Here is a 10,528-nt window from a genome sequence, read left to right on the forward strand (position 1 = left end):
ATGACCTCAGCTAATATGCACCTGCGCTGACTAGCATTGCATTGGGTGGAGGGGAGAGACAAGGAGCCATCGTACCCAACCTAGAGAGAGCCAGGCCAATTGTGTTCTCTTTGCCTCCTGGCCACGGATGACTGTAGCATCAACAGAGATCGAACTCACCCTCTCCTGATGACAGGGGCAATGATCTGGAGCCAGATTAGCCTGTTTTAATTAATACTTTTAAGTATATAATAGTGCCCAGCACTTCTCCCAGTATCACCATGGCAACATTTATATGTTGCCGTTGATCATGTACTGTCGCTGTTACACCAATTCAGCTATGAACATGCAGTATCTGCCATTCACTAGAATCCACCAGAGTGTGGAAAGGACAAGCTTTTCTAAGGAGACATTTCTAAGAAGATTATATTTAAGATAATCAATCAATGCTGTGTAAGAAAGAAGAAACTTAAATAAAATAAAATAAAGGAGATAGAAAAACATCAAGCAAACAAGCTTCAGATCTCAGAAAATCTGCAAGAGTTTCTGCCTGTCGCTCCACCCATCAATGCAATAGGTCTGAAAGGATGTGTGACAGTAAAGAGGTGGCTGAGAAAAGAAAACAAACCAGAAGAAAACTTGCAAACCAAACAAAGAAGTTGCTGGTGTTCTCAGAACAAGAGTCCAGACCTCAACATCACTGAATATGTTTGGGATTATTAGACTGCGAAATGCAGAAAATGCAACCAACTTCTAAGACTGAACTTTAGAGGAAAATATCACTGCAGATTTCTTTGAAAAGCTAAAATCAGCCCCTTATAATTAATAATAACTACACGGATTACAAAGCAAACTGCCTTAACTATTCTTGGGTTATGGAAGTGTGTAATAATTAAGCGTGAAACTAACAAAGGAACACAGTGAACACATTTAATACTGAAAACATTGGTATTATATTTTGTTGTTGAGGCCTCTTTATAATTTTCCGTATGGTTTTTCTGTTTTTTTTTTTTTTTTAAGGATGCAGGATGCTGAATAACTTGTTTTTAATGGCAGATTCTGACTGGAAATTAAATAAATGAAAGCCAGTCTCTGTCTTTTATTTTGATTTTTGAAAAGGACAAAACATGTCACCAATTTAAAGCATGGACTTTCTTTCCTTTAACCTAAGAAATAACAAGGAATAAAGAAACATAGTGTAAGACAATCTAATCAAAGTATCTTCTCAAAGAGTCTTCTTTGCTGTGAAAGTTGTGTCAGACTTTATTGTTCTGTTTATGATGATGTGTTTTTGATGTACATTTACAAGTGCAATCCTGCACCTAATAAAGTCTCCACTGACGTTATATCTGACGTTTGGTCATAGCTGTACCTCCCTGTACAGAATACAAGACAAACAATAAACTGGACCTGTGACTCAACAGAAAACAGCATCAAACATATTAAAATGTCACCGACCAATAAGGGGAGGCAGGGGCTGATGGGCTCTGTTGAGTAGATGCTCTGTTAGATATTACATAACAGTGTCCATTAAGACTGAAGTAGGGTCTCCTTCAATATTACAATGCACAGTGTTATAAATGTGATGATTGCACTGCGAGTCTCTGTATTTTGTGAAGGTGTTTCTTTTTTCAGTTAATTGCTCAAAGCTGGCAGGAGGCGCTGAATGCTCTTTTCAGGGAACAATGTGTGGGAAAGGGAAAAGTGGGAAGCAGCATGGCTTTGAATGAGAGAAAAGAGCTGTCAGTGCCGTATGTGTATGTGTGCATTTTAGTAGGCAGCTGTCTGCAAGAAGTAAGAATAACGAAAGACGGTTGATTGATACAAGATTTATTCCAAAAATAAATGACCCTTTAGAGGCTCAGAATAATCTGTTTTTCTCTGCCAAAGCTTCCTTCTATATCTTCTTCCTCATGAAGGCATACTAGGAGGTTGTTGTTGTTGTCGTCTTGGCTTTGTTTTTGTTTGTTTTTATTTTGTTTTGTTTTGGGTTTGAGAGTTTTGTTATTCACACCTAAAATTAATATCTAGGTCACATAACTTCACATTAATATAATGCAACTACTACTACTACTACTACCATTACTACTACTAATAGTACTACTACTATTGCAACTATTACTATTACTATTGCTACTATTGCTACTACTACCACAAGTACAAGTAGTCCTATGACCAGTAGTACCACTAATGCTACCATCACTACTACTAATACTACTCATACCACTACTACTACTATTGCTAGTAGTAGTACTCTTACCACTAATGCTAGTGCCACTGCCACTACTACTAATAATAATACTACTGCTACCACTACTGGTAGCACTACTTCTACTTACAACTATTGGTACTACTGCCACCATTACTAGTACTACTACTAGTACTACTACTATTGCAACTATTACTACTACTACCACAAGTACACAAGTAGTCTTTTGACCAGTACTACTACTATTACTACTGCTACAACTTCTGCTACTACTATTAGTACTACTACTACTGCTACTATGACTACTTCTCCTCTTCTTCCTCCTCCTCGTCCTCCTCCTCCTACTACTACTACTACTCATACCACTACCACTACTATTGCTAGTAGTAGTACTTTTACCACTACTACTAGTGCCATTGCCACTACTACTACTGCTAACACTATTGCTGCTACAATGTTTGTTACTACTATTAGTATTACTATTACTACTGCTACTGTCACTCCTCCTCCTCCTCCTCCTCCTACTACTACTCATACCGCTACTATTACTACTACCATTACCACTACTGGTACCACAACTGCCACTATTACTAGAAGTATTGATACTACTACCTACTACTACTACTACTGGTACTACTACTGTCTCTACTAATAGTACTACTACTGCTGCTGCTATTACTGCTAGTACTACTACTATTGCTATACCACTGATAACTATATACATTGTTATTCTTAGTAATAGCTGGTTAACTAATTTATTGTTCATTAAATAATTTATATTTTTTATGATAGTGATGGTTGTGATGGTGGTGCCTTTCATACTTGGAAGGAAACAGCGGCAACGCATCAAACCCCCCCACTGTGAACACAGGTATTTCGACTAATTACGTCACTGCAGTCGTGCCAGATATAAATGCTCATTTTTGTATCACTTTGTATCTTCAGCAGTCAAATCACATTTACCAAGACGTGGATCACAGCAGTATTTAAATGTGCTGTCTTGGTGAGCTTTTCCAGCGGAAAATAAAAAGATTAAACATACATGAAAAAGCACTAAATGGCTTCAGCATCTAATATAACAGCATGTTTCCAGTTTCTGTGCATAAGCACAAGTCGACCAGAAGACTACAGAAGTACTTAGCATCATTAAAAAGCTATTTAGAAAAGGACTGAAGATGTCAACCCCTGAACCCTAGGGGTCCGTATATGAGTTCACACTTCAAATTCACACTTTAATAACTTATGTATAAGCTTCATAGCGGAACACCTGTTCCTGAATAACACACTTTAAGAATAATAAGCTCACAGCTCAAGAGATTAAAGCAATTAAACGGAAGTTGTTACTCATGCCCTGAGTTTCTGTACATACATCTTACTTTGTAGTTCTCTGTAGGTGAACATCAGGCATTTTCAAACCATTGAAAGTACAGAAAGCTCAACAGACTGTGCTCCAAGTAGCCTGTCTAATAAGCTGGACTGTTTGGCTCCAGTGGCAGGCTTCATAGAACCAAGCAGACTGGAGGTTCTCTTGGAAGCTGTCCGCATGAGGTCCAGATAATGAAGCAGCCACATTCTGTTCTGGGCAGATGACAGCATTCTCAATTGGTGGCATTTTACAACCAGAAGCTTTTCGTAGCTTATGAGATCAGTGCAATGCAGGAATATCAAATGTGGTCATTTTTCCTAAAGTTGGCGAATAGATAGATAGCTGAGATTTGTCAGGTGGTATTAGCTTCTAATGTCCAGCATTTGGGCAAACTACATGTGGACCCACACTTCAGTTTCTCACTTTTATACATAACTTACAAATAACATTTAACAGGAGCTGAACAATTTATATTGCATGTCCTAAAATATCTAAAAAGGACACTTCTTATGATTGTATTTAGCTACTTTAAGGTTCACTCATTACTGACACGTTTTCAAGTGTGCCATAGCTTGTACAGTCTCCATAGAAAAGCACTGACCAATGCTCTGGTGCAGCCATGCATGAGCCTAAGGTCACCCTGCTCAATGCCAAGAATCATCTTGAGTGGTATAACGTCCCCCAGCACTGAGCTGTGGAGCATTTGAAATGTGTTCTGTGGAGTGATGGGGCTCCATCCATGGCATTTATGATCCAGAACTAATGCAATGTTCATGTTTGCCTTGAAAAACCTTTTCATTCCTCATAGCAGTATGTGACCAGCGACAACATGAAGCCACCCAAACACGGGTATGGTGACAATGTTATCAGTGAAAATGAATCATTATTAGAGAGCAGCTTTAGCAGTGTAGATTGCTTATTTGAGGTAGAACAAGGCAGGAGGCTTTTGATAGTACATATTTAGTTTAATGGTAAAAACAAGTAGAGCATTCATAAGTTAAGTGATACTTATTAGTCCCACGACAGAGAAATTTCACCTCCACATTTGACCCATCCGTGAAGTGAAACACCACATATACACTAATGAGCACACACACACTTGCCCGGAGCGGTGGGCAGCCCTATGCATGGCACCCGGGGAGCAGCTGGGTGTTAGGTGTCTTGCTCAAGGACACCTCAGTCATATACTGTCAACGCTGGGGATTGAACTGGCAACCTTCCGGTCACAGGGCCAGTTCCCTAACCTCCAGCCCAGCCCAAACTCCCAAAATGAAGTGCTGTATCATGAATAATATTGAACAATTATAACTGTCACCTCAGCTCTGATTGCCACACATGGATAAGTGGTTTTTAAGGTGACTTTTTATTACTTTATTTCCATACAAACTCTACGGCTGTTAATGTGCAATTCAATTTTATCCTACATGTGGCTTCAGCAGAGGCCCAATCACTGAAACACCCCTCACTGATGAATGACAGGATGTCTGCAGTCTGAAAAACCTAAATTTGGATAACATCCATTCTCTGAGGGCACACATCAATATCACAGTGGATCAGTCAGAACATTGCGGGCATACAGCCCACAACTACACATGCTGATGTGGCATCTGTGACAGTACTGGTTGCGGTGGATGACAGGATAGGACACACTGAACAAAATAAAGCATTACTTTTCAGTTAAATAAAATAACTGATTACATTTTGATATGATAAAGTTTTTCCTTCTTCATGTGAAAAGAATGAATACATTTAAACTAATAAACTCGTATCATTTTTTTCAGTGGATATTGACATACTGTAGCTAAGAGATTTTAGCTTGATGCTAAATGCTGAATCTCCTCTGCTGTTACACAGCTCTGGACTCCCAGCTGACACTTGCATTAAAACCACCTCTTCATTTCAACTTGTCCATTATATCAGCTCCTCTTACTCTATAGGTGCACTTTGTAGTTCTACAGTTACTGTAGTCCATCTGTTTCTCTGCATACTTTGTTAGCCCCCTTTTACCCTGTTCTTCAATGTTCAGGACCCCCATAGGAAAATCCTTCCACCTCCACAGGAAAATCACAGAGCAGGCATTATTTGGGTGGATCATTCTCAGCACTGCAGTAACAATGACGTGGTGGTGGTGTGTTAGTGTATGTTGTGCTGGTCTGAGTGGATCAGACACAGCAGTGCTGCTGGAGTTTTTGAACACTGTGTCTACTCACTGTCCACTCTATTAGACACTCCTACCTTGTTGGTCCACCTTGTAGATGTTAAATCAGAGACAATAGTTCATCTGCTGCACAATTTGTGTTGGTCATCCTTTAGCCCTTCATCAGTGGTCACAGGACGCTGGTCACAGGATGCTTCCCACGCGACGCTGTTCGCTGGATATTTTTGGTTGATGGACTATTCTCAGTCCAGCAGTGACACTGACATATTTAAAAACTCCAGCATTACTGCTGTGTCTGATCCACTCAGACCAGCTCAACACACAGTAACACACCACCACCCCATCAGTGTTACTGCAGTGCTGAGAATGATCCACCACCCAAATAATACCTGCTCTGTGGTGGTTCTGTGGAAATTTTGGTTAAAATATCAAGGATCCTACTATTCATTTAGCTTGTTATCCTGATAATATAATTTGTAATGAAACACTTTCACTGGTGATTTCAGTCCTTTCGCCGAGCCGCAGTCGTCTTCCAGAAAAACAAAGGAAAAGAATGAGACTACAGTACCTGATAAGAGAAGAGGAGCCAGAGAGAGAGAGAGAGAGAGAGAGAGAGAGAGATAAGGATCTGTATAGCAATGCAATACAAGACGGCGAGATGCAAGAAATGGATGACGGAGATAGATCGGAGGAAATGGAGGAACAGCAGTGTGAGGAGGGTGTGATTAGAAAGTGAGGAAATGAGGAAGGAGAATAACTGATTTAGAGACAATCCTGCAGTCTTTGGAGCCCTGCAGGGATGTCTTACTGCCAAGTTAATTCTAGCCCCAATCCCACACCTCTCAATTAAAAACTGGGAAGAAGATGGAGATAGATACTCTACTGCGAGACCACCCTTCATTTCTTCCATTTCCAGCCAAAATTCCATTAAGTACAAGTTATTTATTTTTCAGAAAATGTATATTTAACAGAAAGTTACACAGAATCCTCAACAACTAAATATAATGTTTTTATCATATTTAGTGTCTCCACATTTATTACAGTTTCCATCCTATTCAGTCGACTCAGTCAGTTTTTTTCTGAGAAATCTGCAGAGATTTTTTTTTCCACACCTCCAAAGTTCAGTATTAGAAGTTGGTTTCTGCTTCTCATAATCCAAGTAATCTCAAACACATTGAGTGTTGTTGAGGTCTGGAATCTGATGAGGTCAGGCCATTGTTCTGAGAACACCAGCAGCTTCTTTTTGTCGGCTAATGGCCTGTTTTATCTGTCTCCTTTTCTCAGCGAGGTTCTTCTTGACAGCTGCACATCTGTTCAGACTCAGTGTTGAGTCGTCTTCTCACAGTGGAAGGATGGACAGAAACACCTGTGGGTGTTTCCAGATCTGAAGCAGCTTGATTTTCTCCTCTCTCTCAGAGATGAAAGCTTTAAGTGCTGTTTATCTGATGTGGACAGTTTTGGTGTCTACCAGGTTGTCCAGGTGGTTGTTAGGGGTCCCATTTTCTCTGTCGCTTTTAACATTTTTCTGTGCTCTAGTTCTAGAATCTCCAGCTTTTGCCTCTCCCTTTTTTTTCCTTCCTTATGAAAGTTGACTATCCTTCCTTATAAAAGTTAATGATTAATTTCCTCAGAAATGAATAAATATGCGTAAATATGAGTAATTTGTTATTAATGACTGTTTTTATTTTCTACTGGGAATCAAATAAAAGAATGGTGGTCTCCAACTTTTGCACAGTCTTGTAGATGGATGGCATAATTGACAATGTTCTGAAGTTTGGAATGAATGATTTAATTCATTTGGAACCAATTTAGTTGCAAACAAGTGTCCTCAGTATGTTAGTGTGATTACAAATGATAGAATGCTACAAAAAATGAAGACATCTGAGATGTGTTCAGAATGATTAACTTCAGAAAAGACTGAGAAACCTGTAGAAAAGCAAGACTGAAGTTAATGTTTTGTATTTCAGAAGAAGTGCAGCAGATAACTTGGGAAGATATTGCCACAAGTATGAATTTACTGTATATTATTTACCATTTAATAGATTTTTTTACTCCTGAAGCACTTGGAGTGGAAACTAAAAATACCTTTAAGTGTCTAATTTTCAATGCTTCACAATGTTAACACTTTACTTGAATCCTGCTGCTCTGCATCAATATAAGATTAAGATTAAATGACCCTTATTAGTCCCACAACAGGGAAATTCCACCCCCACATTTAACCCATCTGCGCAGTGAAACACCACATACACTCTAGTGAACACACACTAGGGGTCAGTGAGCACACTTGCCCGGAGTGGTGGGCAGCCCTATCTGCAGGACCTGGAGAGCAGTTGGGGGTTGGGTGTCTTGTAACAGGGGCACCTCAGTCACGTACTGTTGGCTCAGGGGATTGAACTGGTGACCTTCTGGTTGCAAGACCAGTTCCCTAACCTCCAGCCCATGACTGCCCCCAAAACAAACATGAGACAGATAAAATAAAAATGAGACAGATGTCATGTGCTGTCATGTGAACATCATGTGAAAATGAGATATGTGAACGAGAAGAACCTTTATTAATGTGAGGACTTTCCAACAGAGACAGTTAGAGAGAGAGAGAGAGAGAGAGAGAGAGAGATCCTTCGGTAGCATTAGAAACCATACAGTGCCTTGTTGTTTACACCCTGAGGCTCAGAGCTGGCAAGAACGTCCTGTCCTTCATCACGCACAGCCAAGCTGTGAGCCTCCTGAGATCACTGACATTTCATCCTCATCCTCAGCTCTTCGCTCTGTTACACAGCGAACCCTTGCCGTTCCCTCTGGCCTCATTACTGACCCAGTCACCAAGGCTACACACATCTAATTGCAGCTGTTGACTGCATTCGGGTCTGTGGAGAGTTCTGTTTTCGTGTTGACTCACTTCCCTTGCGGGACGGACCGCAGGTGCCGGAGCATCTCCAGAGATCAGAGCTGTTGTGTTCAACAGGTGAGGAGATAAAACAGCCATTAAGCGTAAAAAACTCAGCTTGTGGTGCGACTCCAATAAACACGTTCAAGATTCACGCAACTTCAAACGGCAAAATTTAATTACGGAAAAGATAAATACAAGCAAAAAGCAATTTGGGGATTCATTAAAGGAAATGGAAAAGGCTGGAGCTCTCATTCTTTGAACTTTTGGCAACGTTTAAACTAAATTAACCTTAAAGCTTGATCCGTTTATTATAACCTTTAGCTACTAAGTACATATCAACAATAATTTTGTAACAAATTACATCATACAATGTAATTATAATTGTGTATCTGTGTGTGTGTGTGTGTGTGTGTGTGTGTGTGTGTGTGTGTGTGTGTGTGTGTGTGTGCACATGTGTGTGTGAGTGTAGCATTTCTCAACTCAGAGCAGGCAATTAGCTTGCTGTATTGTGTGGGTGGTTAAATCCTGCCACATTTTTCCTCTCTCTCTCTCTCTCTCTCTCTCTCTCTCTCTCGCCATCACTTTGATTTTGTGAGTGCTTTGATCAAGTTCATTATGCCCCGATGTGCCTATATCATCAGCCTGGGCCAAACACACTCAGTCATTTACTCCTCTTTTTTCCTCCATTCTTACTGTAGTTAGGTGGGATTAGATCAGGGCTGCCCCACCTTCACCCTGCAGAGTGTAGCTCCAACACTCAGCTAACAACACCTGACCCAGAAAATCAGAGAGTTGTAAGATTACATTTTATTCTGTATGTAAGATTTAGCTTGAATGTTTTTGGATCTCTGGTGATGCCACAGCCATTAGCAAAAAACATTGTATTTAACGCCTTCAATGGCCAGAGCCCACCAGCAGGCCCAGAGTTCTGTTACACACATCTATAAACTAAGAACAGCTCAGCCAGTTTGCACTGAAGTCCCTGCAGTTACTGAATAATAAGCCTTAGTATGTCATGAGCCTGGGATTTTGAGGGGTAAGCAATTTGAACATCTGTAAATCTCTAGAATATCTATATAGCCAAAATCCCTCTCACCCATGGCATGGAAAGAAGGACATATTTCTTGGCACAATTCGTAATGCAATCAGCCTTTAAATGCATCCTTTGAAGGAGGCATCCCCTGAATTGGGACACAGCTAGTTTGGAGCGCACTGAACTTCATTAATAAATTAGTCAGTTATGTCACTATGTCACTAATGACTTTACTGCATTGTATGATCCCAGTTGCAGCCTTTTCAGTCAAATATGGCTTTTAAAGTATTGTCTTCATCACCTTCAGCAGACCACATAGGACAGTGCTCATGGAAGAACGATGGACAAATCAGTGACCAGCAAATTAACAGCAAATTGGAAAGCTCCACTGCAACATGGATCCATAAGCTGTATGAGCGAGAGCGAGAAGCAATAATTGTGGAGGAACTGGAGCCACTGGCTGCTGTGGTGGCTCTGGCACAGAAAGCCTGGTGAGGCACAAAAAAACTGTAGGGGCAGCAGCCGACTCGTCAATGAAACGACACACGAACCTGATTCAAACTCTGACGCTCTCCATCGGTGAATTCACACATTAACGTAACGTGATGTAGTTGTTAGTGGAAGTGAAGACAGGAAAATGTGTGATATGATAACGACATTAGATTTCACAAAACCTTGGTCTACAGCATCGCATTACAAATCCACGGTTATCGAGCAGTAACGATCATTGTGATCTGCAAGTACACATCCAAAGCAACACAAGTGAGCAGGGAAACACATTTTGCTTTCCGGGAAGTAGGAATAACACGTCTGGTAATAATGCAAAATGACTCACCAGTGACGGCCACTCATAAAGAATAGATGCATGATGATCTATTATATGGGCAGATTTGGCA

The sequence above is a fragment of the Pygocentrus nattereri genome, chromosome 8 (assembly GCF_015220715.1).
Source record: "Pygocentrus nattereri isolate fPygNat1 chromosome 8, fPygNat1.pri, whole genome shotgun sequence".
In the NCBI taxonomy this organism is placed as follows: Eukaryota; Metazoa; Chordata; class Actinopteri; order Characiformes; family Serrasalmidae; genus Pygocentrus; species Pygocentrus nattereri.